Raw genomic sequence first — 26,787 nt, 5'->3', positions numbered from 1 at the left:
TGTTGCATTAAGGTCTTGCTTCCAATCCAGTCCTAATTTATACAGCTGAAACCTCAGGAGGTTATGGACTCTCCTTCCTTGGAAGTTTTTAAGCAGAGGTTGGATGGACATCTATCATGGATGCTTTAGCTGAGATGCCTGCACTGCAGGGGGTTGGACTAGATTACCCCTGGGGACTAGATGACCCTCTATGATTTGATTAAATGAAGAAGGCTGGGGCTAGAAGTGGGCTTTGGTGTTGAAGGACTATATGAGTTCTGTTCAGTTCTGGTGCTGGAAACCAATTCCTATGCTTGTTGTTGTTGTTGTTGTTTAGTCGTTTAGTTGTGTCCGACTCTTCTTGACCCCATGGACCAGAGCCCTTCATGGATCACTGCCTTGCCGTGGCGAAGGGGCTTGAATAACTCAGAGAACCTATGAACTATGCCGAGCAAGGCACCCAAGATGGACAGGTCATAGTGGAGAGTTTTGACCAAACGTGATCCACCTGGAGGAGGAACCGGCAAGCCACTCCAGTATCCCTGCCAAGAAAACTCCATGGACAAAGACAACAGGCATATTCCTATGCTTAAAATTATTTAATTCACGATTAATGTGGTTTTTGCACAAGGCTCTGGTTGGTGGATCTTGGGCTTTTGGTACAAAAAAAATTTGGAAGTCTGCCTAACTACCCTGATGTATATGGCCCTCCAAGCAGGTTTTTCTGAAAGCTGCACATTTGAGATATATGAATAATTTCTTCATTATTTAAAAATGCCAGGAAATATGTTTCTCTGCATTGCTACACCACAGGGTATAATTTAAAATGTAATTAACTCGCACTGACTATTAAACATGCTGCCAAATAAACAGCAAGCACACCTTGCTTCCTTGCCCCCCACCCCTGGACCATGTGTTATTAATACAAATTATTTTCTAATTTGGTGTTTATCAGGGATACAATAGCAGCGCCCGACAGAAGACACTTTTTAATTAAACTTGACCTAACTAGGAACATATTTTGGTTAATAAAGGCTGGGTTTACTAAGTCCCTGATTTGTTGCTAGAAGGAAAATCCCCTGTGAATATTTAACAACTAATTAGTTTTTGGACTTAAGAGCAAGAAATTTTTCGTTTTAATGGAGTTCTGTTTCTTAAAGTGCAGCAATGAAAACGCTTTGATCTTAGCAGCTTTCCAGAAATAACCGAAAAGCATACCCTAGAAGTTTAGAAGTTTACAAATTGATACAATTATGAATCTTCTCCTCTTTTGGAGAGATGTAAAAAAAAGGTTTTGCTTTTAAGGGGGAAAGTACATTGTATTTAGGTAACTCCGTATCTGTGCAAAAACATGCCTATCAAAGCAGCAATTCTTCCACTTTATCTCACACGTTTTCTAAATACATATTATTTTGGTTCGGTTATGTTGTTTTGGCATGGGCTGCTCAAGAACGCTCCGTAACATTATCATGAGTTTCAGCAGCTGAATGTTTTCACTCTGGGCGTGAGAAATTACCCCTCTCAAAACTCCATCATTCTATACAACTGTTACAGTAATCATATTAATGTAAGCATTTACCTTGTACACTTTTGTTGCTTCACATACATCAGTAGTAAATTTGGCTTGACATACATCAGCGGTGGGCCTTGGGGTTTCAAATTTCAGTGGCACCTTGTGCAATGCCCAAATTTGGCTGACACCCCCTTCTCACCTTCCATTCTACATTATAGTTACTCCATCCCCAATGTGACCAAACCGGTTGTGGTCCACTAAATCCTCCTATGCCTGCATTATCTCAGAAAATCTCTTCTTTACTCACCTAGAGACTTATAAGCTGCATTATCTGTTGAACCTTGACTGGTTAATTCAGGCATCACATGGGTAACTCTACTGGTTTTTCCACAGGGTTCTACAGTATATAGATTGCTGGTAGGCCATCTAAATGCAGGCCTTCAGCAGGGATTCTCAGAGGCCAAGCAATAGAGACTGGGTTACACTTAAGGGAACTATGTACAGATAATTCATTGCACCAAAATGCAACCCAGCACCAACAAAAGGCTTACGTTTAATTAGATTAGCGCTTTTAAGAGTGTTAGCTTTAGAACATTAGCACTTTTGATAGAATGAGAAAGTGGGCTTACATGAAGGGTTGGAAACAAGCTGCCAGTTTTGTTTTTGTCTGTTGCAACCCTGGAAATCCCATTCCATGTGCTTCTAAAACAGGGGTCACCAATGCAGATACCAGACCGTGGTACTTCCTCCCCTCAGAGGTGTGTGTGGATTTTAAAACGTGTTTCTAAAAACCACCATTTAATTTATAATGCTTTTCTTAGAAGCAAGAATCGGCAGGCAACATGGCACCCACAGGCCCCTGTGTACCCACCAGTACATCCTATGTCACTTGCAAAAAGAGTCGAAGAAGATATCCCCTCAAAATTCCACTACAGTGGTACCTAGGGTTACATACGCTTCAGGTTACATACGCTTCAGGTTACACACTCCGCTAACCTAGAACTAGTGCTTCAGGTTAAGAACTTTGCTTCAGGATAAGAACAGAAATCGGGCTCCGGAGGCGCGGCAGCAGCAGGAGGCCCCATTAGCTAAAGTGGTGCTTCAGGTTAAGAACAGTTTCAGGTTTAGTACGGACCTCCGGAACGAATTAAGTACTTAACCTGAGGTACCACTGTATTGTGATGGCCTGGGATTCGGACTCAGAGGCTGAACCTGAGGAATCCCAGCCTGCACAGGAGTCCCCGCCTCCAGAACCAGCTGAGCCGGGGATGGGGCTTGAGCCTGAAGGGTCCTCACCTGTGCTGGATCCTCAGGTGCAGGCATCAGCTGAGTCTGCTCTGGCTCCTGAAGTGATGGAGGACCCATTGCCTGCAGGTGCTCCACTCTCAGCCCCGTCAGGGGAGGAGGAGGTTGCCTCTGGGTCCGGTAACCCTCCAGCCTCTCCTGAGCTGCAGAGGCTCAGGGCAGAGAGGCAGAGGGAACTAAGTTCCTGCAGGAGTCCTCGCCTCCAGGCCAGGAGAGGCGATTCACTTGTGGACTGGGGCCGCCCTATGCCTCGGGGCAGATAAAAGCCAGCCAGTCCCAGGTTGCGGGAGCAACGTTGTTGGTAGCCTGTTCCTGCCTGCACCCTGTCCTGCTCTTCTGCCAGAGTTCCTGACCCCACCCGACTCCCTGCCTTGGACCCAGCTACAGCTTTGACGGACAGCCTCTATACCGCACCATCGACCTCGGACTGGACTCGGACCTTGCCTCTCGGTTAGCCCCCGGGACCAGCACAACTATGCTCAAGAGAATATTTGCTCTTCCCACTCAGTTCCTGTTTGCACACAACATCTTTATGCTGAATATGCCCCTTTAAACATGCCCATATTTAACCGGATGCCAGGACTTGCCACCTAACGTACCTTCATTTATGTGCAGAATAAGGGCAAACGCAAGAAGTCTTAATATTCAGCATGAAATGAAATGGCCTTTCAGGAGCATACCCCAAAGGAGACGTGACAATGTAATTTGAAGTTAAGAGGACAGCCAAAGGCATCCACAAGCCTTTGCGTTTTTAAAAAAGCAATTCCTATGACAAAGCTAATAATAGCAATAAAAGCTTGCAGTTGGGCGATTTGCTTGTAGGCAAGGTACTGTCAGATATAATTGAATTTGCTTTCTCTGCTGTAAGTTATGTATCTATCAAAAAGAAACATACAGCTCTTGATGTCCATAAGGCAACACAGTTAGACTGAAGAATTGAAAAAGTGTTTTGTTTCCCCAACTCCCAACACAACATTATGTTACAGTACAGTGGATATGATCTACTTCCCTGTGGAGAATTTTAAAGAACTCTGCATAGAAGGCTGCCTTAGTAGTAGTAGTAGTAGTAGTAGTAGTAGTAGTAGTAGTAGTAGTATACCCTTGCCAATCTGGTGCCATCCTAGGGTTAGTCGACCACTTCTCCCATCAGCTGAGAATATTAGCAAATTCTTGAAGACCATTGTGATTTTGAGGAGCTTCAGGAGGTATACCTCAATGCTCATTTTATGCCTAGAAATCTTGTGAGCCTGGGGATTTTAAACTCTGTTTTTCACAAACTGTTTTTCACATCTAGTTATGGGCTGAGACGGCACCATGTGGGGATTTTGCTTCTGCCATTCCCACGGTGACACCTGGAATAAGGAGTATTGGATAGACTTGGAAGTTATCTATATTGGCTGCCTGCCAAGTATGAAGTAGACTTTCAGTTTGCTGGGAATGGACTTGTCACCCAAACACCAGGTGCGGCCTAGGCAACCCTAGCACTGCATAAGCCTCTCCACCAATTCTGCTGGAGAGTACCTTAGCATATGCACTAGACTGCAGAAAACACATTATACCACCAGCCAAGCTCCAGCTCCAGCTTCTGGAGTCACGTCTGTTGCTAATGGAGTTCCCAGAAACTACAGGGATGTAAACATAATCATGATGCTTTGCTGCTATTTAATAAGATCTTTATCCTTCATCCTATTGGTCTGTTCATTCTATTCTGGACCTCTCAGACCCTCCAAATGTCCCTGTTCTCCAGGGACAGTCCCGACTCCTGGATTTACAGAAGCCATCCCAGAATGTCCTGCTTTTCCTTAGGACGTCCCAATCTTCATTGGAGAAATGATGGCGGGTATGAACCTCTGTCCCTTGGCAGAAAACTGGGGCTGACAGAACTTATTGGTGAATGCCTGCCACTGACTGCAGTGAGCCTCATCTGCAGTTTCAAAAAGGAATCTTTCCCATCTCTACCTTAAGATGCCAGGAAACCTATACATGCATACTTAAAAGTTGAATTAAACAGGGCTCATCTCAAATAATTTGGCAAAGTATCAGAGCCCCCAGCAACTAAAAAGTTATACAGTGGTGCCTCGGGTTACATACACTTCAGGTTACATACACTTTAGGTTACAGACTCTGCTAACCCAGAAATAGTACCTCGGGTTAAGAACTTTGCTTCAGGATTAGAACAGAAATCGAGAGCCAGTGTGGTGTAGTGGTTAAGAGTGGTAGATTCGTAATCTGGGGAACCGGGTTCGCTTCCCCACTCCTCCACATGCAGCTGCTGGGTGACCTTGGGCCAGTCACACTTCTCTGAAGTCTCTCAGCCCCACTAACCTCACAGAGTGTTTGTTGTGGGGGAGGAAGCGAAAGGAGAATGTTAGCCGCTTTGAGACTCCTTTGGGTAGTGATAAAGCGGGATATCAAATCCAAACTCTTCTTTTTCTTCTTCTTCTTCTCCGGCAGTGCGGTGGCAGCGGGAGGCCCCATTAGCTAAAGTGGTGCTTCAGGTTAAGAACAGTTTCAGGTTGAGAAGGGACCTCCAGAACGAATTAAGTACTTAACCCGAGGTACCACTGTATTCTGAAACAGAATCAACCTGACATATTAGTGGATGTAAACCTTGGTCACATCCAGACCAAGCAAATGTCTTCCCCCGAATAATCCTGTAGCTTGTTAGTGGTGCTGGGAATTGGCAAAAAATAATAATAAATAAAATCCTTTAAACGTGCTTCAAATGTGTGATGTGGATGTGACACAAGTTAGGGTCACTGGCTTTCCCTAGAGAAAGTCTTCTGCAATAACAGATTCCCCAGTTCCAAGTTGGTTTGCAATGCATATGTTCTCCATACTTGCTTATGGAAAGGAATGTGTGCATGATTGTACAGGGCTTTTGGACTGTGGGCATCGATTGCAGTTCTGTTCCTGCAAATGCATTTTACTGACACATAATTATTAATGAATACTGCCAAATAAAAAATCTCTTATTAATGTTTAATAAACATATCTGCTTATAAGAATCCCAAATATTATAGAGACTATTTATAGGTTACAACAGATTGCTCAAGTACTAAAACCATCTCTGTTAAAAATTCATAGTGCAGGGCAATTTAGACGGCAATCATCCTACCACTGCTAAAACAAAGGCACTCAACACATTTTGGAAAAAGGATCCTCTTCCCCCATGCTGGGAAAGCTTCTGTGTCATTGGGCTCAGTAAGTGATTCACACAGGTATGTCAACCTAAAGATCTGTGAAAATCACAGGAAGAATTGAAAACAGAAGTAACCCCAACTGGCAGATAATCCAACTCCTTACACTTTTTTAAAAGAATGTAGTATTAAGAGAATAAATCCGTTTTTATATTTTATTACATGGTTGTGTTTCATGTTTCCTTGTAAGGCACTCTGGGTATTTAGTGGTAGAAGGGCAAGATATAAATATTAAACAATGACAGCATAAGGATTTGAATGCTTAAAAACCAACCAGTACTTCCAGAGGACTTTTAAACTGACCTCTTATTGGACTACAGGCACATGCTTATAAATTTCTTGGACTCGTTTGAATTCATTTCCACCACAGCTGGTTTCATCCAAATGTAATCCTCCAGTCTGGGGAACCGAGCCCATGTTGCACAAGCTGCCTGGGCCACAACTGCGTCAGTGGAAGTGGGAGAGAAGAGCATGTGAATAATGGGATCAGGGCTATGCACACTTCATATCTTACACACACACACACACACCTGAAGAATATTGGCAACTGTCATTTGTTAAGGGTGCTGGCAATTCTACTTCTGTGAGGATTCCTGCGGAAGTGCATTAAATGCATAGCTTTAAATGCAAGTGCATTAAATGTATGGTCCCAGCCTTTGACAGTGCAGATGTCTGCAGCAGTGTGTGGATGTTTAGGATATGAAGTTGGGATGTGTTTGACATCAAAGTCTGGGCCAGTCAGTGCTAGATTTACGTATAAGCTAAACAAGCTATAGCTTAGGGCCCCATTCTCTCCCCCCCCAATATATTCTTCTTTACTATTAATATACTTCTTCTTAATTGTATTTCAATTCAACAATTACTTTGATAAAATACATATTTTGTTATGTGCAAATGGCTTTAGATACCTATTAGGTCCATAAATGACCATATAGCATATATTCAACACACAGAGAACAGCGACAATTTGTTGTTGACAAAGGACAGCTGGACATATAAAGGGCCCCATTGCCTTCAGTAATGTAGGGCCTCATCAAACATAAATCTGGCCCTGGGGCCAGTAGTTTAGCCCCGCCCCCTTTAGTCATCCCATGAAGAGTGGGGAAACCCAATTAGATGGGCATATAAATTATATTATTATATTATTTATGAACGGTTCTTTTTTTATTTGCAGTGGCTTATAGTAATATTATTGATTAAGCACGCTACCTATTTGCTGAGCATTCCCCCTGGATCTCTGCAGAAAGCAAAATAGGAACTCTGCCGGTCAGGTGATGGGCTGGGGATTCCATCCTGCTTGGTTTCTCTACAAACTCACTGACCACCTTTGACAGGTGAAGTCGGTCCACAGGGGTGGGGGGAGATAAAGATCTGGCCTGTAGAGTCAAAAAGGCTCCCCACCCCCACCCTGCAGGCATGCCCCAAAGAGAGCAAGAATCCGCAACTGATAGACTACATGGAACTTGCTGAAATGACCGGCAGAATTCGAGACCTTGGAGAAGAGACGGTGGAAGAGGACTGGAAAAAATTCAAAGACTATTTACAAAAACACTACAAATTGAATGTATGAATGTTAGGAGAATGCACGCTTGAAAGTAACAGGGCAGCAGTAATCTGGCTCTATGATATATGAAATTAAGTTGATAAAGATATTTAAAATATGGGACAAAACATTTGAGAAAAGTTAAGAAATTGAAATAAGGTAATAAATTGCTGTCTATAACTATCGAACTGAGAACGCAGAGAAGGGAGATGCGAGGAAGTCTTAAGATCATGAAAATACGATTGTTTAACAACTGCATTTTATATCTATTTTTCTTCTACTCTTTGTTTATCTTTCTTAATCTTACTTTGACTTTGCTGTGGTGATGGCATTTTATATGTTTGGGGATCTGTTTGTTGTTTAAAGAAAATTGCAATAAATATCTTATAAAAAAAAAACACAAAGAGAGCAAGAACCACAGGCAGTTTGATCCATTACATGAACACACATCGATGGACAACAACATGTGTCATAACACCTGGTGTATTTGAATCAGCTGAGTCACAGAATAGTGAGCTGGCAAGGGTGGTGTAGGGTTTAGCGTGCTGGACTTTGTTCTGAGGAAGCCTGAGTCCACATCCCTAATCAGTACATAGATTTTAATTATAAATGCAAAGAAGCTTGCAGCGAAATGTTACCATTTAAACAGCTCGCACAAAGGAGGAATCTCATCCAAGAAAAGTAACCAGCCACTAGTGATTATTTTCCACTCTCCTGCTTTTGCCTGTGCTAACCTTCCCTGTTTCATCCTCACAACAACCCTGTGAGGTAGGTTAGACTAAGAGACAGTGACTGACCCAAAGTCACCCAGTGAGCTTCATGGAAGAGTGGGAATTTGAACCCTGGCCTCCCAGGTCCTAATCCAGGGATCTAACCATTATACCAGGATGCGGGTGGCGCTGTGGGTTAAACCACAGAGCCTAGGACTTGCTGATCAGAAGGTCGGTGGTTTGAATCCCTGCGACGGGGTGAAGTCCCGTTGCTCAGTCCCTGCTCCTGCCAACCTAGCAGTTCAAACGCACGTCAAAGTGCAAGGAGATAAATAGGGGGGAAGGTAAACGGCGTTTCCGTGTGCTGCTCTGGTTCGCCAGAAGCGGCTTAGTCATGCTGGCCACATGACCCGGAAGCTGTACGCCGGTTCTCTCGGCCAATAAAGCAAGATGAGTGCCACAACCCCAGAGTCGGCCACGACTGGACCTAATGGTCAGGGGTCCCTTTACCTTAACCATTATACCACATTGAAGCATTATTTCGGCCTCCCTAACTGCCATCTCTACAGGCAGCCTCGTTGCTGTTTCCAATGGGGTTGAATCTGGCTCCTGGCCAAGTAAGTGGTTTGCCTGGTAGGTACCCCCAAAGTGCTCTTCATTATTTTCCTTATGTTTCCAGAGTAGATAGTATAAGCCAGCTGCTGAATAAATCACCTTCGGCTCAGCAGCAGGAGTGAAACAGGATGTTGCCAGCCCTAAGGGGCCAAAGAAAAAGCTCTCTGATGAGCCCTGCCTCCTCCTAGGTCTTCTAAAATAAAATTTATTAGTTTCTTTTTACTGCAACTAAGCAGGTCACCAGGCCTAAGCACGTGCCACTGAAACAGAAAGATAGTCTTTCCCTGTGTACCCCTGCCTCTGCGCCCCCTTTCCTTCATCTATTGTTTCTGCTATGTCAACTTTTAGTTTGCAATCTACTTGGGGCAGAGACCTGTCATTTTTGCACTCAATAAAATGTCATGCACACTGATGGCACTGTACGATGGCACTGACGGCACAATAATAATAAAACATTGAAGTTCACTTCTGCTATTATTTAATTTCTATTGTAGCAACAGACTTTGGAGTAGAAGTCATTGAACTGAATGCTGCTTATTGCTGAGTATACACAGTTGGAATCAGGGTAGCTGCTCATTATTCTGCTGCATGCCGCCCCAATCTCTGAGTGGTGAGAGATTCCAGGGTTTCCAGTCGCTTATCCTGGGTCTGTGTTTCCTTTTGGAAATGAGGCACAGAGGAGACTGTGGTGTCTTTAGGATATATGGTTTATTTACACATATGTATACAACCTGAGCATATGACGGAGGGGTTCATGGCATCAACACCCCAAAAGGTTATTGCTTCTCCCATAGCCACAACCTTGGATGCAAATAGCGATGGAAGTCACTTGGGTGCCTGGAGCTGCACATTCGGGGAAGAGTGAGCCTTCCATAGGGGCAGGGCGCACCGCGGGGCCTCCGGAGTCTGCCTGCCTCCTCCCATTCAGCCGCCCTACAGCTGGGGGGGAGGCAGCAGGTGGACCATTAGGGCAGTGCGGAGCCTACAGGCCCCGCGGTGAGTGCTGCCTGGCATTTTGTCACCCCCCCCCAGTGGTGACACCCGGGGTGGCCTGCACCTACCGCGCCCCCTTTCCTCCGCCCCTGGAGGCAAATAAACATCAAACATTGTGCTCTGCCTATCTGGCCTTCCAGCCTACTGCTCCGTGCCTCCAGCTTCTAGTTCACATAATTCCTAATGCCTCTAACCTCCTCTGGAGTGTGATGGCTTGATTGAATTCTAACACTTACTGGATCCAGGAATGATAGGTGCCTTGCACTCACAAGCTCATACCAATACAAATATGTAAATAGTTTGTCCATGGTTTGAAGAATTTTTTTAAAAAAAACATAAGTACCGTAGGTGCTTTTCTAAAGAGGCCATTATAGAATGTTGCTGTTTTGATAGTTAGAAACCTCTTGCTGCTTGCTGTCCAGCCTGAATTATGACAGCGCAATTTATATGGATGTCTTTTTGTATATGTCATACAGCGCTGCTATCTGCAAATAAGAGAAACATACTGAGCAGCTTAATTGTTAACAGGGTTTTTTTTATGCCATTGCTCTTGGACAGAGGCAAGTATTGTAAGGCCTCACTGAGTGAGATTCTGCGTGACAGGCTAAGCTATTGGCTTGCCTATTTTGCTGAATTAGGGCCAATTTTTCTTCCTGCCAGCTCCGTAAAAGGGAGCGGGGATGCTGGCAGGCATATTCCTGGTTAGAAGATTCCTGCTTACAAGGGCAAGATTATGCAGTATTCTCCAAGGGTTGTGTGTACTGGGCTTATGTTTTCAGCCCTGTAGGCCCTTCTTGGTGAAAAGCTTGCTAGACCTTCAAAGGAAACTGTATTGAGCTATTTAAAAGAAGCATGTCTTTGGAAAATAGATGCATTTTATTTTGGGCAGTACTTCAAGGCCATGTCTCTAAAGTCTTGTCCATTCCCATTTCCTCTCCAGTCGAATTCCCAAGCAAGCGATATTGGATGTAAGTGGGTTTAACTCCATCAGTTTCAAGTTGATCCCATTTTGCATTATTTTGTATCCTTAGAAATTAAAACGGGAGAAAAATGATTAAGAAGGGAATGGCAAAAACCACCCCAAAGAAATGTATATTGTTTTTAAAAGAGCAAGAAGAATTGTACAAAGTGGCTCGCCTATGATAGGTTAGAAGCTGCATATACTGAATCAAAACCATGGGCGTATTAAGCTCAAAGTTGCCCACACTGACTAGCAGTGATGCTCCAGGGTTTCAGACAGGGAATTCTCAGCCCTATCCAGAAATGCCAAGAATGAACCTGAGAGCCTCAGGATGCAAGGCAAATGCTCTACTGCTGAGCTATGGACTCTTCTCAACATCTGTCTTCATGGGAGAAGATAGGGGGCAGATCCTTGTGCCTGAACTAAGTTTTGTGCCTGAACTAAGTTTTGCAGGAGGGGAATTTGAGGAACCGAGGCCAATAGTGGTGATGAGAAACAAAGTTCTAGGCCTAATAGACAAACTAGAGACTGACAAATGGCTGGGTCTAGGTGGCATCCACTTGAGAGATCTCAAAGACCTCAGATGTGAAATTGCTGATCTTCTAACAAAAATAGGGTTGTGAGTTGGGGGTGGGGGTGGTTTAGCTTGCATGGTTCCTGAGTTCCTTCTAATTCCTGGGGTCCTGGGTCCATTAACACCTTAAAGAGGATTCCACTGTTGAACCAACTAGGCAAGCTTCTTGGTGAGTTAATGGTCCTATATATGGTCATTAGTATAACAAAGGAGGGCTAATGGGTGGGCACCCTCACCTGGTTGGTAATGAGAAAGACAAAGGCCAGGGCAGTTGAGTTCTGCTCGATTTCTGCTAGAAGCCAAGGGTGTGACTGGGAAAAGCAAGACCTTCTGGGCGTGTTAATGCTGTGAGCTGCTCCATCGCCGGCTCAGATTGTATGTGTAAATAAACCAGATATACTAGAGACACCACAGTGTCTGCTGTCCCTCATTCAGAGAAAGCAGAACCCTGGGTAAGTTCCTGGAACCTGTGGAATCTTGCACCGCTGAGAGACTGGGGTGCTGTGCAACAAATATGTACCGTATTTTTCGCTCTATAACACGCACCCGACCATAACACGCATGTAGTTTTTAGAGGAGGAAAATCCGTAGGCATGCCACCCGTAGGCATTCCCTCCACAACACGCACAGACATTTCCCCTTACTTTTTAGGAGGAAAAAAGTGAGTGTTATGGTGCAAAAAATACGGTAACTTGTCCAGATCCGTAGCTAGGTGATCTTGCGCCCCTGGCAGAACCGTCCAGATTGTGCCCCCTAGCCACAGAGAAATTAGCTCTTCTTTCCGCCTCTCCTCCAACCCCCCCTCCATTCAATTCACCCTCTATTTAAAACCTTTTCTTATGAGACAATAATCAATATTTTTATTTATAGACATATTTATGTACGTATTTTGAAGACAATTTAGCATGTCCCCCACCTTGCCACCCCCTAGCTAGGGTCCTGAACTTGTCCCTCAGATCAGCCTCCATACCTAAGGACTGGAAAGCACCCAGTGCAACACAACTTTTAAAACAGGAATCCAGGGGGATCCTAGAAATTACAGGCCAGTTAGCTTAACGTCTGTGCTAGGAAAACCTGTGGAAAAGATTGTTAAAGATAAAATAACCAAGCATAGAGAAGAACAAACTTTGCTGAAGCTGAACCAGCATGGCTTCTGCAAAGGTAAGCCCTGTCTCCCTAACCTATTAAGAGTCCTTTGAGAGTATCAAGAAGCATATAGTTGGAGCTCAGAAGACATAGCTGTCCTGAACGTAGTCTTGGGCAAGTCACTTGTCTCCACATTGTCCAGTTTCCAAAAGTGACCCTAGGGAATGCCCCTAGGGACCTTACAAGCAGGGTATAAGCAGGGACGCGGACTTAGAAAAAATATTGGGGGGGCCCGGGAAAGCTCATGAATAATAAACAAGCTCATGAATATGCAAATAAAGTGGCTCCGGCCCTAAATAGGGCAAGCCACGCCCCCCCAGCCAGCCGATTGGCTGGCTGGGAGGTGTGGCCAGTCGGGATTCCCCTGTTCTCGCGGGATTTCCGGCCGGGGCTCTCCGATTAGGGCGCGCGGCTGGCTGGCTGGCGAAGGAGCAGGTGGGGAGGAGGCGGGGGACGGCGGCGGCGCTCTGCTGGAAGGGCGCCCGCCCGAGATTATTGGGGGGGCTGAGCCCCCCCAAAAATTTTTTTGAGGGGGCTCGAGCCCCCTCAAGCCCCATGGAGTCGGCGCCTATGGGTATAAGTGCAAGAGAGTTCCCATGTTGCTTGTTCTAAGCACTTTTATTCAGAACTAAACTGTCCCTGAACATAGAAATTCCAAAATAAAAAAATTCCTTCCAGTAGCACCTTAAAGACCAACTAAGTTAGTTCTTGGTATGAGCTTTCGTGTGCATGCACACTTCTTCAGATACGAATCTGAAGATACCATCTGAAGAAGTGTGCATGCACACGAAACCTCATACCAAGAACTAACTTAGTTGGTCTTTAAGGTGCTACTGGAAGGAATTTTTTTATTTTGACTATGGCAGACCAACACGGCTACCTATCTACAATAGAAATTCCATTTAGCTATAATGGCTGAGAAACATTGGCTTGCATGGGCAATGCAATTATAACCAGCTTGGAAATGGGAGCAGCTTGAAAGAGTTTGTAGCGCATCCCCATTCCTTGGATGCATCAATTTCTCTGCTTTTAATCAGGGGTAATGCAATAATAATAATAATAATAATAATAATAATAATAATAATAATAATAATAATAAATCAAATAAAACTCATAATACATAATCTATATTAGGGAACAAAAAGAAATCCACCCTGAAATTGCTTTCAACTCTGTGGAAGTTTTATCAGACAAACATTTCCAGGGGCGGGGGCAGGGGAGAACTCCCACGAAACCAAAACATAATAGGTGGGGTTTATTGTAGGAATTGCCTTAGAGGTCTGGAATAAAATGTAAAATATTGAAAACACAGACATAAAAATATGTTATAACTAGATACACATGTATTTTGCTGGTGTCTAATAACTTGAGTCAATTCCTAAAAGGTATTGTCTCCACACAGCTCATACCTGTATATTTTGAATCAACACTAAAAGAAAATGGGTCACACAATGGTGACTCAAAAAGAGAACAATTTATCACAAACCAAGTAAGTGTCACAAGCAGAAGAGAAGCAGAAAACATGTGACCTTGTGATGTTAAAAAATCAGCTATATAAAAACTCAAGAAATAATATGCTAAAGCGCAAAATTACCGTACATGCTTGCTACGGTGACAGCGTAACTGTCTGTGGCCATGAACATGAACCCACACCACCTAAACATTTTATTTATTAATTTAACATATAATAGCTCAACATTGTGATAAAAAAGTATTCCATCATGAGTCCTTGGTGATTTATGTCCAAGTTCTTTAGTCTAATCGTATTCAATAAAGTCAAACCAGATTTTCCTAAAGTTGTCCCTTTCCTTATGTTGTCATCTTTCTCATGTCCTATTTGTCAATCTTACCATTAATGCCAGATTCCTGCTTTGCCATTTGTTTCAGTTACAACAACACGTGGGAAACACCCTGAAAACGAAGAGTTTACAAGTTGAAGTTGTAGCTAGTAGCACTAAACCAAGTCTGGTCTAGTAGCATAAGGCTTTGTTGCCTTTTCTCTCTCCCTCCAGAATTCCCACCCAAGATTTTATCAGGTTTCCAAAACCCAATAACATAGCAACATAAGGATGATCCTGCTGGATCAGGCCAAAGGTTCATTGAGTGCAGAATCCTGTTCTCCTAGTGGACAATCAGAGGCATACGGGAAACCCAAAAACAAGACGTGAGTGTAGCAGCAGCAATTTCCCCAATTCTGATTCGCAGCAACTGATGCCCCCCAATTCAATACCTTGCATTTCCCCTGTTCAAAGAAGGCATCAGTTTGAGACATTCTTGTTTCACATCTATTTACAGGAGGACTCAAGCCCGTGACACAAATGTGGCTATGTTAATTTATATGTACAGAAAACTAAATTTAGGTTTCTGAGCAGATAAAGGTGGTGCGTGGCTGGGTTGTCACCCGGGCAGTGGCATAGCGTGGGGGGTGCAGGGGGGGCCGGCCGCACCGGGTGCAACATCTGGGGGTTAGGGTTAGGGGGCGCAAATCCACGGGTTAGGGGGCGCAAATCCACGGGTTAGGGGGCGCAAATCCACGGGTTAGGGGGCGCAAATTACTTGCCTTGCCCCGGGTGCTGACAACCCACGCTACGCCACTGCACCCGGGGGCTGTTTGACATCATGCTCAGCAGCCCTATAAGCAAAGTTGCTTTTTCTAAATAAAAAAGTGGGAAACAACATCACCTTGCCATACACAACAGAGGTGGGCAGCAAGCAAAATAGCTCCCATCTGGAAGTACAAGGGATGGAGAACAGCAGTCAGGAATGTTGCGTCCAAGGGATGAGGAGAGAGAGAAAAGAAGATGTGGGGAACAAGGGGGAGAAGTGAGACAAAGCAAGCCAGAAAAGGAAGTTGGTAGCACTGGCTGACCTGTGTAGACCATCTTTATGCCCACTTACACATATCTATCTATATATTATTACATATCATATATACAAATGATCTGCTGGTGATCGATTTGATATTACCGAGGGCGTGCATGTGCATTTTTATTGGCTTTATGTCGTTTCATAGATGTTTTTGCCGTGCCTGTTAGCTGCCTTTGGGGTCTCATTAGGGATGGAAATCTGCTGAAGAAAAAGCGCGTGCATTGCTTCAGTCGGGAAGCACAGAATCGGAGAATTGAAAGGGATCCCAGGGGTCATCTAGTCCAACCCCCTGCAATGCAGGAATCCCAGCTAAAGCATCCATGACAGGGAGTCTCTGAGATAGATAGATAGATAGATAGATAGATAGAGGAGTGGGGTATGAAACCCAGCAGCGGCGCAGAAACAGAGCTTTCCTTTGCAAGAAACACAATCCCGAGTGAGTGCGGGACTCGCAACATCCATTCAGACGTGAGAGAAGTTACTCGGAACCCACCGCCCCACAACAGCCTGTTTTCTGTCCCCTCTCGGGAGCTGGCCCCCTAAAAGTGTGAGGAGAAGAAATTCCCTAAAATTGTTGGCGCTGAGGTTTTCTTTTTTGTGGTGAGGCGAACCTTCCTGGAGAAGCCTCGTCTGCCCGCCCGCCCGCCCGCCTAGGGGCGTCTCTGTGAGGGAAGCTGAGGAGGAGGCGGGCCGAAGGGAGCCGGCGAAGGGCGGCAGGGAGGAGCGCCGGAGGAAGGAGCCAGCGAGCGCTTGGGAAAGAGGGAACCGCGTCGGGCGGCGGCGGCGGCACCCAGAGGAAAGGAGGCCGGAGCAGGCGAATTAAAATGGCCACCAGCCGCTGCGGGAGCAGAGCAGCAGCGGAGAAAGCAGCGCCTCCTCCTCCTCCTCCTCGTTTCCCGGGATTGCCCGCTCGGCCCAGGCCGGGCCTTGATTGATGGGGGAAGCGGGAAGCGGCGCTGGGAGCTGCCGGCTGAGGGGACGGCGGGCGGCGCTGCCTTGAAGCCCACCTCCCCTCCTCTCCCCGCCTGGGCTGCAGCCTCGCCGTAGGAATAAAGGGAGAGAGAGAAGGAAAGGAGGAGGAGGAGGAGGCGGACGGCCGCCCCTCCCTCCTTCCCTCGGAGCCTCATCGTTGCTGTTATTATTATTATTATCATCGTTTCACCCTTTTTCAAAAAAAAAACTGCAAGCCCTCTTTTCCAAAGCCCTCGCCGGTGGGGCGGATCCCGGACGCGTCTCCAACCTCTCTCAGCAACCGCGCAGCGACCACCCCGGTGAGCAAACGGAGCTCTGGGCATTAGCCTCAGCTCCCCCCTTTCCCACCCCCATTTTCTGTCACCCTTCGGCTCCCGAGGACACTTAGGGGGTGTCTCTCTCCCCTCCCCCGGCTTCCCTCCCTCCCTCTTCCTTCCCTTCTCTCCCCCTCCCGCCTCGCTTCCTAGGCCGCAACGGCGGCTCCGAGCTCTCCTCCGCCTCCCCGGCCAGGGATGCTGCAGCAGGAGCCGTTTGCTTTTCCCCCTACTTGCTGGCTTTTGGCTATACGTCGCTTTCCCCGCACCCGCCACCCTCTTCCCCCTGCGCCTCGATTTGAAAGGGGGATGGGGGGGTGGCGGACAGTTACCCGCATTGCTTTAGCTCGTTTTTTTATCTGTGCATGTTTATCCTAGGCTGCAATATTCAGGAGCAGCAGAAATCTCTTTTCTTCCTGGCGACGAGAACCCAGACTTCCTGATTATTTTTCCCTCCTTTCCAATGGTTTGCTTCGTTCTGGGTTGGTGGTTTTCTCTTATCTTCCACCTCCTTCACCCCAGATTTTTTGTGGGTCCCCCCGTTTTGCTCCAGGTTTTGGGATCTGCATGGAATTGTGGGCCTTGTGTTCTCCAGCAAACGGTGTTTTGTGTGTGAGAGGTAAATAAACGAACCGCAACAACTACCAGACTTTTAGAAGACATCTGAAGGCAGCCCTGTTTAGAGAAGCTTTTAATGTTTGATATATTACAGTATTTTAATATATATTTTTTTGGAAGCCGCCCAGAGTGGCTGGGGAAGACCAGCCAGATGGGCAGAGTATAAATAATAAATTATCATTATCATTATTATTATTATTATTATTACTTGCCTTCACTTTAACCTATGCAGGCAGGTTGCAACACCCACTAGCCCACCCCACCCCCTTGTCTCTGGAAGCTGCTTCTGCTTTCTGGGAGAGGGACAGAAGGGCCCACGGAAACGCTGGCAGCTTGTCCTCTTCCTGGCCCTGCAGTGATTGCCTTAAAAAAAATTAATAAATCCCTCTGTTTCTCTCTCTCCCCCCCCCCCCCACACCCCAGTGTGCTGTCTTTACCTTTGTTAATGGGTTTTGTTGCTTTTAGCTGCTGGGAAGGGAGATGGGGGGAAAGATGGGCAAGCAGAACGGAACAGAAACAGGAAATACAGGGCTCCCCCCACCCCACTTTTAAATCTCTCCCAACCTTCTGTGCCCTGCGGTAGGATGAAGGGAAAAGAACAAAAGGCATCCCATCCCTGTCCATTAGGGGTGGTTTGTTTTTGTTTTTATAAAGTGCTTTACGTGACAGGTCTGTAGGAAATGATAAAAGATGTATTTGTCTGAAAGGCTCTTAATGTTGGTTCAGGAGGATGAAGGAATATTTGCATGTAGCTGAGGGGGCAAGGAAAGACTGGCTAGTCATTAGGAACTGTAGTCATTAGGAACAGATCTCCCCCCCCCCCCCATGTTGAGTTACGTTAGGATAAATGACTCTGCTAGTTATAGTAGAGAATCTTTAATCTTTAAACCTGTCAATCTTGAAGCAGTTATTGCTGATAGAGATCTTTCCGAAGATTTCAGGAGTTCCTTCCCCTCTTTTAGCCTGGTTTACAGCTCTCTCTCTCTCTCTCTCTTTTACTACTGACGTAAATATAACAAAGAGTCTTGGGGCACCCTAAAGTCTTGACAGATTTTTTATGGCACAAGCTTTCATGGACTACAGTCTACTTCATCAGATGCACAGTGTGTTATTCTGAGTTACATATATACATGACTGGAATAGCATATTGTAAAAAGTGAGGTCAGAGGGAATTTAGGAATTGTATTGGGTACTTGTTTGTGTGTGTTAAGTGTATCCATAGAAGATTCCTGCAAGTTTGTTTTGCAGTATGTGTTTCATAAGCTAACTGAAATGTTTCATGGTCCTATGTAGACTGCAGTGACCCGAGTGCAGGATTCTGTTTAAAATCTTGCTTGGCTTAGTTCCATTTTAATTTTTTTTTTTTGTATATAGTATATAGACTGATGGACTCCCCTCCCCCATGCCTCTGCTAATAACTGGTATTGGAAAGAAAAGAGATCAGTCATACAGTATTCCCATGCTCACCATGCCTCTGAGATAAATACAACAGAGTTCACTCTTACAAATAATTGTTTCAGAACTTCAGCTGCTCATGTAGCGATAAGAAATGCATCTGCTATCCTTGACTGTTAGAACTGGAGGCTGTGATAAGCAAGTCAGCAGTTTCCAAAATTCGGTGCATGAATAAAAAGGAGAAACTATTTTTGAATGGTCTTCCATAATACAGCTCATAATACAGTATTTGGGTATAGGTTTCTGGCATATTTTGGCATATGTGCTAATTTATTGAAAATTGACATTCTCCATGCTTATTTCTCAACTACTCTCAGACATAGGATTTTACTAATCATGTTGTTGTGCATGATAGTTTCCATCACTCAAAAATATGTGCCATAAATTAAAGTTGCTTATCTACTCTATAGATCTTCTTCTGCAGATATATTGACAATATTCCTAAGCTCAGTGCATGAAAAATTACTATTTCCCACCGAAACATTATTGACTACGCTTGGTGGTGTTGAAAGAGAAAAGGCTTGGTTAAATATCAGGAAATGTGCATGAAGTTTATATTTAGGGTGGCAAATGATTACCAAGGGAAGTTTTGAAATTCTTATGTTCTGTAGCTATAGTAGCTTCCTACTTAAGGATTGGGTTGTTCCCTGTATGGTGGTTAACCAACACTGTTAAATGCTTCAGCGTAGGAAGAAGCATTTATGTTCGGTGTTTACTATCACAAAAATACAGATATCTATTTTTTCATGAATATGTGAGGAGAAGCTGTTGTGACATTCTACTGCAGGCATCCCCAACCTTCGGCCCTCCAGATAATTTTGGACTACAATTCCCATCATCCCTAACCACTGGTCCTGTTAGCTAGGGATCATGGGAGCTGTAGGCCAAAACATCTGGAGGGCCGCAGGTTGGGGATACCTGTTCTACTGAGAGTACATATGAGTAAAATAGGCATGGGTGCATGCAAATGAAATTGGTGGAACTATCCCAGCATTCAGGAACAAGAGAGTAAGCTATAAAAAACCAATGAGTGCCTTCCAAAGTGATGCTGGAAAAGCTGGTCACTGTTGCACGTGATTTTAAGCAATAGACAAGCAGCATTCTACAGCACACTACCTGATCGCTCCTGCTTTGTTCCTCCTACAGCAGAAGTGAGAGCAACAAACCACAGACTTTAGTTAGCCATGTCATTTGAACCCAGAATTGTGCTTTGTTTCTTGGCTTGATGATTGTGTGGTTTTCTTAAGGAGAAACAAACCATGATCCGAGTTCACGTGGCATGGTAAGCCACGTTTAATGGGTGTTGCTCTCATGCTAGGGGAGGAGTAAAACAGAAGCAATTGGGCCATATGCACTACTTGTTCACAGTAGCTCATGGTTTATGGCTTAATGTAATGTGCAAATAATAAAAAATAAGAGGAGACTATAATTTAAACTCTATGTTGAACTAGAAAGTAAACAGACAAATACTTCTATGTATGAATATTTTGATTTCCCCCCCCTGATTCTTGTATAGCACTATCCTACAATAATTTGGAATAAAACATCAACTCACTTTTGAAACATCAGAGCTGAGGTTTACGTGCCCAATTCATTACCCCAAGGCAGACCTTTGGCTTACCTTGCCTTAGACAGGTCTTTCCCAACCCTGCTACTTTGGATTCTTTCAATCTTGCAGCCCTGGAGATCTTTAGAAGCTGAATTTGTAACCTTCTGCATGCAAAATGTTATTGTATCATTGCGGTGTGGCTCCTCACCTCATTCTAATAATGTGGTGCTAGCAGTTTGCTTTTGTTTACCAAAGTCAAGCGAATCTTTTCAAGCAAGGTATGTTAGTGCCTGGGTAACATAGATGTAGCAGCTTGTAGTATACGAAAGCCCACTTTGGGGCATGTGGTAGCTATATTGGAATCAGCATTCACCTGTGGGTGTATGTAGTCCCACGTCTCAACTTGGTTGCACCATTACAACAAGAGAAAAATATTTATAATGTAAAGGTAGTTCTTAGTGCCTGTTCTATGAAAAGTTGAAAGTATTTGTCAGCACATATTGACATGGTAATGCAAGCGGCGTTCAAAACTCCTATTGTTCTAGGCACATTTTGCGACAGGGAATTTCATTGGCTTTTCTGCCTCCTCACTTCCAGCTACTCTCTGAAGACTGGAGAAGAGACCCTCCTAAGAGTATTAGGGGGGTGGGCGGGGGAAGGACTAGACCATGTGAAAATGAACATAATATTCTAGCTGCAGTTCATTCATTTTCAACTTTGTATTCTTCTTCTAAAAAAGTGCACCTAGACATTTCGTTGTTGCTCCCATAACCTAGGTTTAAGGTGCCATTTAGCTCCTAGCTTTAATATCTCAGTTTCTAACACTGAATGCAAGTGATTACTCCCACCTCCACAAATTTTTTTCTCTCCATGCTTCATTCTAGATAGATTAGACTAGGAGTCCCTAAACTTCCTGTTCCTGTTGGCACATGTGGAATTGTGTGTGCTGTGGATCTTAGTTAGAAAATGGCTGTTCCAGGGCATGGAAAAAGAAGAATATAAAAGGTGGATCAGAATTGTTCCCCTTGCGCTTGCACAATTTTTATATGAGGTTTCCCCCAGATTTTCCCCATCAAATAACAGGCCACATTCGTCTTCATGGGCTGACCTGTAAAAAAAAAAACCTGCAGATCCAGCATTTGTCAGCACTGTCATGGCACAGAACAAATCATCCTGGGTGGGATTCATCTAATGAGCTCTGTCACTGAAAGCCCGGCAAAGGGACTCTTGATTGCACAATGAAGCTTCTCCCCCTTTCCTCTCTCTGCATGGCCTTGTGCCCCCTGAAATTGGCTCAGGGTGGTGGGTGGAACTCTCAGAATAGTGCAGCGGGAAGGGAAGGAGAGAGAAATTGTTCTGTCTGGCAAGCCAAAAAGCTGATAGAAAGGTTTTTTTTTTTGGGGGGGGGTGATGCTTAATACCTCTCCATGATTTTTACAAGGCATGTCCCCCAACCACCAACTGAATAAAGCTGGCATTGATTTCTGTGGATAGTGTTGGAACAGTGTTTACAGTGGTAAAGAAAACCTCACCTTAGACAGGGATCTTCATTGATTTTTATGGTTGTTACATGGGATCCCCCCCCCCCCACACACACACCACAGAACGCATCTGTGGACACAGATATGAACTGTGATTTGATTGTGGTTTTAGAGGGATTCCTTGTGAAAATCATGAGGATCCATGAGCATGAAGTTCTGTGACCTGAATCCATGTTTTTGTGCTATGGTGGCTCTGACAAGTGCTGGATTGGTGTTTTGTCTTTACAGTGCAAGCAATAGAAACTAATGTCAGTTTTAATTTGTGGTGAATGATTTGGTGGGCATGCCTTATATGGACCTGTGAGACTCCATACCTTGGATCAATGTTTTTCTGCCATGATGGTGCTAGCGCCGGTGATACTTAATTCCATGCACACACACATGTGATTGTAACTTCAGAGCACTAAATTTTTGAAGAACTGCAGTCTTTACCTGTACACTTATGAACTTCATTGCTTTAAACAGAATTTCCTCTGACACTTGAATATAATTGCGTCTGACTTTCTGACAGTTTGTTCTCAGATCTTCTGCTATAAATGTCACTTCTTTTTGGGCAGTGAGTGTTGGGCATGTGACTAATTTCTGTTTACATTTAAAGATTGAAATTGCACATATTGATAGAGGAAGATGAATAGTTTGGCATAAGACCCTTGCTTTTCTCCATTCTGTTAATTTAGCATCCACCTTCTCCCTCCTCCTCATTTCTGTCTCAGGAATAATTGTGAAATTGACACCACTGGGTTGTACAAGAAATCTGGAAATAAATGATGCAAGCAAGAGGTGTCTGTGCACTGCTGTTGGATGAACCTGCAGGCATTTGGTTGCAGCTTTCCGCATTTGCTAATGATTAGTTCAGTGATAAAGGCTATTTTGTTTAAACTCTGCAGTTTAGGGTTCTTGGCACTGCTCACAGAGCCACATGATGTTTGTTGCTTTATTTCCATGACCAAATTGTGATTTCTAAGCAAATAATTTACAATGGAAAACCACACCACAGTTTATGAAATAATCTGTGTTTGGTTGCCCTAGCTATAATTTTACCAAAGTATGCTAACTTCAGTCTTTCTTCCCCCCCCTCCCCGCTCCCCATTAATGGAGACTGGCAACTTTAAGGAAGTGTTCTCTGAAGTGTCATAATCACTATTTTAGCTGCCTCAGAATCTGGTGCCATTACAGATATTTGAAAATGAAGAAATAACCTTTAATGAGAAGCAACATAGGCAAGAGCTACACAGATAAGTGTTGCCTTTTTATGGCAGAGAGAGAGAGAGCTCAGATAGGACCACTTACTTCTATGCTATGTCCAAATTCTCATTCATATTTATATTGACTGTGGGAGGGGCTATGCATGGCCCCAGAGTTGCACCTGTAGCTCTGTGCATTAAAATTAGAATGGAGTGAACAGATGCCAAATTTGAAGACAGTTCTTTGAATGCGTCCCAGAACAATTCTTCATATCCCTCTTAATTTTTTCAACTAGACCCTCCCATGTTTTGTTTTTTAGACTTTCTTATGTGACACATATGCTAATCAGGATATCAAGGGTTGGGACAGGGATTGATGCAAAGTTTGTAGTATATTATTTTGAAGCTAGTGTTCAAATCCCACTGAAAGGGGATTTGAGTGTGGCATTAGTTGGAACATGTTGGCTGTTTTATGTACAGTGCGGTGATATAGTATACTTAAACTTAGATACTGCAGCTAAAGGAAATTCAGTTTTGTTACTGTTAAGTTTTCCTCTTTTTCCTGCTACTAGGAAAGGTGCCTTTTTGCTAAGTTCTTAATATGAACTATGGAATGAATTCCTTACTATGGGTATAATTGTAGCATTGATATTGGATATTAACTAATGTGTTGGTATGGTTCTTGCTCACTTAAACTTTTAATATGCTCCAAAAAATCTTACGTGTCACTTGGGAAGACAGGCAAACTAATATCAGTGTAATGGATGAAACTAAGATCACCTGTGTTGAAGCAATGATTCTTCAACATCAACTTTGTTGGACTGATCATGCTGTGTGGATGCCTGATGACTCTTGAACTCAGAATGCAAGGGATAAACGTGCTAAGAGGAAGGCATGCTTGGCAAATCCACACCATGATCAACTCCCGCCCGGGAACCAATGTCCACACTGTGGAAGGACGTGTGGGTCCAGAATTGGTCTCCACAGTCACTTACGGACTCATTGTTAAAACCGTGTTTATGGAAGACAATCTTACTCGGCTACGAGTGATCGCCAAAGAAGAAGAAGAAGAAGACTTTGTAGCGTATTCTTATTTGTTGTGGTTTTGTCTGAGAATTGCTTTGAGCACAATGTATTTGTGGAAAATGCAGTTTATAAATAAACGGAATATGACTAGGAATACCATTATGCTCCTTTAAGCTCTTTCAGTTCTTGAAACAGGACAAGAAGCTGTTTACAGCCTTGTTCATTCAATCAGATTTCTGGATAATTTTTTATTTGGCTTCTCTTATATAACTGTCTATAACTGTCTGCAGAGTTGAGCACCTTTTTAGGATAAGATCATTACTTTGGACTTAGTTAGAATACCAGCATGGTCCTTGGTATATTAATTATGGATATTTAAAGTATGCCCCATTGAACACCTCTATAAAAAGAGGGGCCAATTTGAAAAATAGTGGGTGAAGGGCCAGTGGTTAGCAAGAAAGCATCTTTACAATAATTTATTTTCAAGCATGTAGAGAAAACAAGTGTATGAACCCCTTTGACTTTTTTAATTTTTAGCTTAGTTAATACCTCTGGCTCACTCCCTCAGTATTTTAAAAAGCTACTTTGTACCATCCTTAAGTTGTATAGAGAAGAGAGAATTGAATCTACATGTACAGTGTTTCAGTGTTAAGTAATCATTACTTCATTACGGAAATTCCAAAAATGTTCTGCAAGTTGGCTGTGAGTCCTGGAAGCCCTGCTGTGGAACTGTGGAAAGATGGAATACGCTTAAGATTATGTATGTATGTGACCTAATTCAGTTTTTAAGAGAGTCAGCAGAGCAGTTTTTGTGCCGCTTTTAAAGAATCTATAAATTATCAGAGCAAGTACAGTTCTGCATATCATTAAGACTCCCTTGGAGGACAAGGGGTCACATAGGTGTGCTATAGGATACTACAGAGAAGCTGAACGAATTCTTTGTATCTGCCTGCACTGCAGAATATGTAGGGCAGATCCTTGTCCAGAACTAGCTTTCTCAGAAAGTGTTTGAAGATCTGAGGCAAGCGGATAAAGTCTAAAGTTTAGGCCTTATTGACAAATTTAAAAACCACAAACTTAATTGTGAAATTGCTGGTCTAGCAAAAATATGTAACCTGTCCTTCGATCAGCCTCCATACCTGAAATCTGGAAAGTGTAACACCTTTTTATGATCCGGGGGGACCTGCGTATTAGCATGCTACTTAACATCTGTTTCTGGTGTAAACTATGGAAACTAAATATAACTCAGAGAAAAGAGTATCTAATTGATCAAATAAAAACAACTTGTGCCCTCGTAGTGGGGGTCATCACTCAAGAATATGCATACAGTGGTACCTCGGGTTACATACTCTTCAGGTTACATACTCTTCAGGTTACAGACTCTGCTAACCCAGAAATAGTGCTTCAGGTTAAGAACTTTGCTTCAGGATGAGAACAGAAATTGTGCTCCTGCGGCGCGGCAGCAGCAGGAGGCCCCATTGGCTAAAGTGGTGCTTCAGGTTAAGAACAGTTTCAGATTAAGAACAGACCTCCGGAACGAATTAAGTACTTAACCCAAGGTACCACTGTACATGCTTATAGTCTATCAGAACCTAACATACAATTTCAGGGTTACATGATAAGTAAGAAAAAAGTAATGGACCAGCTGAAATTTGCAATTCTGCTTGAAGAGTAATTTCTATCGCTACACTTTATGAGGTCCCCCCCCCCCGGATGAATATGTGAGGTTTCCCCCCATGAAACAAACATTCCATGGGCACTTTTTAATCCTTATTCAAATGCATGTGTGTTGCTTCTTTATAGATAGCAGGTGCTGGAGGTGCAGACAGACTCATTAATGGTATAGAAGGAATAACTTCTGTCTTTGTCTGTAACTGAAGGTGATGGTAAATGAAAACTGCTTCAAGGATTTGCAGTTGTGTCTGATTTATAGTTCTCCTTAGATGAAGGAAGCATGTGCAGGAAAGAAAATGAGTGGGAAAGGTGACATTGGATGATTAAACAGAAATTCTATTTTGGGATACATTAAAAAGGAAGGTGCTAGAGATGTAAGATAGATGAATATTCTGTATTTGTGTATTTTTATATATAATCCTTTACATGAATATTCTGTATTTGTGTATTTTTATGTATAATCCTTTTTAGTGGGTAGCTAGAAGATTAATGGCTTCTATAAATTGTTTGAATGCTTGGGGAGGGGAACAACAATATGCACATGGGGAAGACTAGGACTGCTGTTGCCAACTCTTCTTCCATCTACCTTTGGTAAAAGTGGGGTGTCCATGGTTTTAATTTAGTTTAAGGTATATTTTTTCTTCTGAAGCTGACTTTTAAAATCGATTCTGTTTGGTAATTGGGAACTTCATAAGAATGCTTTGTCTTGATTAGCAGAAGGAAATAAAGTGTGATATATTGAATTTCTTCAAACAAATATGAAAGAAACTGTCCTCTGGTTGATTAAGTAAGATTGAGCAGGCAATTAGATGATGCTGACTGTATTAGCAAGATTGAAATTGCTCTTCAGTGCTACCAAAAAAAAAAAAAAAAGCTGCTAGTGGTTTCTTCCTCTTTTCTCTCCTGGGAGAAAGTGAAAATACTATCCTGTGTATCTGCAAAATATATTTACTTATTGCCTAAAATTGCTGTCATTCTCTGCTGAGGCCAGTTTACATAATCACTTGTAGTAGTGCAGTAAGATTATCACTTGGCAGTAGTTCTGGA

The 26,787-nt window shown here is 43.5% G+C and overlaps 1 protein-coding gene across 4 annotated transcripts in view; it reads left to right on the top strand.

The window, feature by feature from the left end:
* The first annotated feature begins 15,785 nt into the window (after positions 1-15,785).
* The window catches only part of WDFY3 (WD repeat and FYVE domain containing 3), a 125,001-nt gene continuing 113,999 nt past the window's right edge, over positions 15,786-26,787 (top strand). For 2 of the 4 annotated variants that reach the window (XM_083520388.1, XM_083520387.1), the window contains exon 1: positions 15,786-16,678. The gene's annotated coding sequence lies outside the window, so the exon portion shown is untranslated. The remainder of the gene's footprint in view (positions 16,679-26,787) is intronic. The other 2 variants (XM_083520390.1, XM_083520389.1) reach the window with 1 other exon arrangement.

Source organism: Podarcis liolepis (assembly GCF_965112155.1).
Source record: "Podarcis liolepis genome assembly, chromosome: 9".
Classification (NCBI taxonomy): Eukaryota; Metazoa; Chordata; class Lepidosauria; order Squamata; family Lacertidae; genus Podarcis; species Podarcis liolepis.
This window is presented reverse-complemented; position numbering and strand designations above follow the sequence as displayed.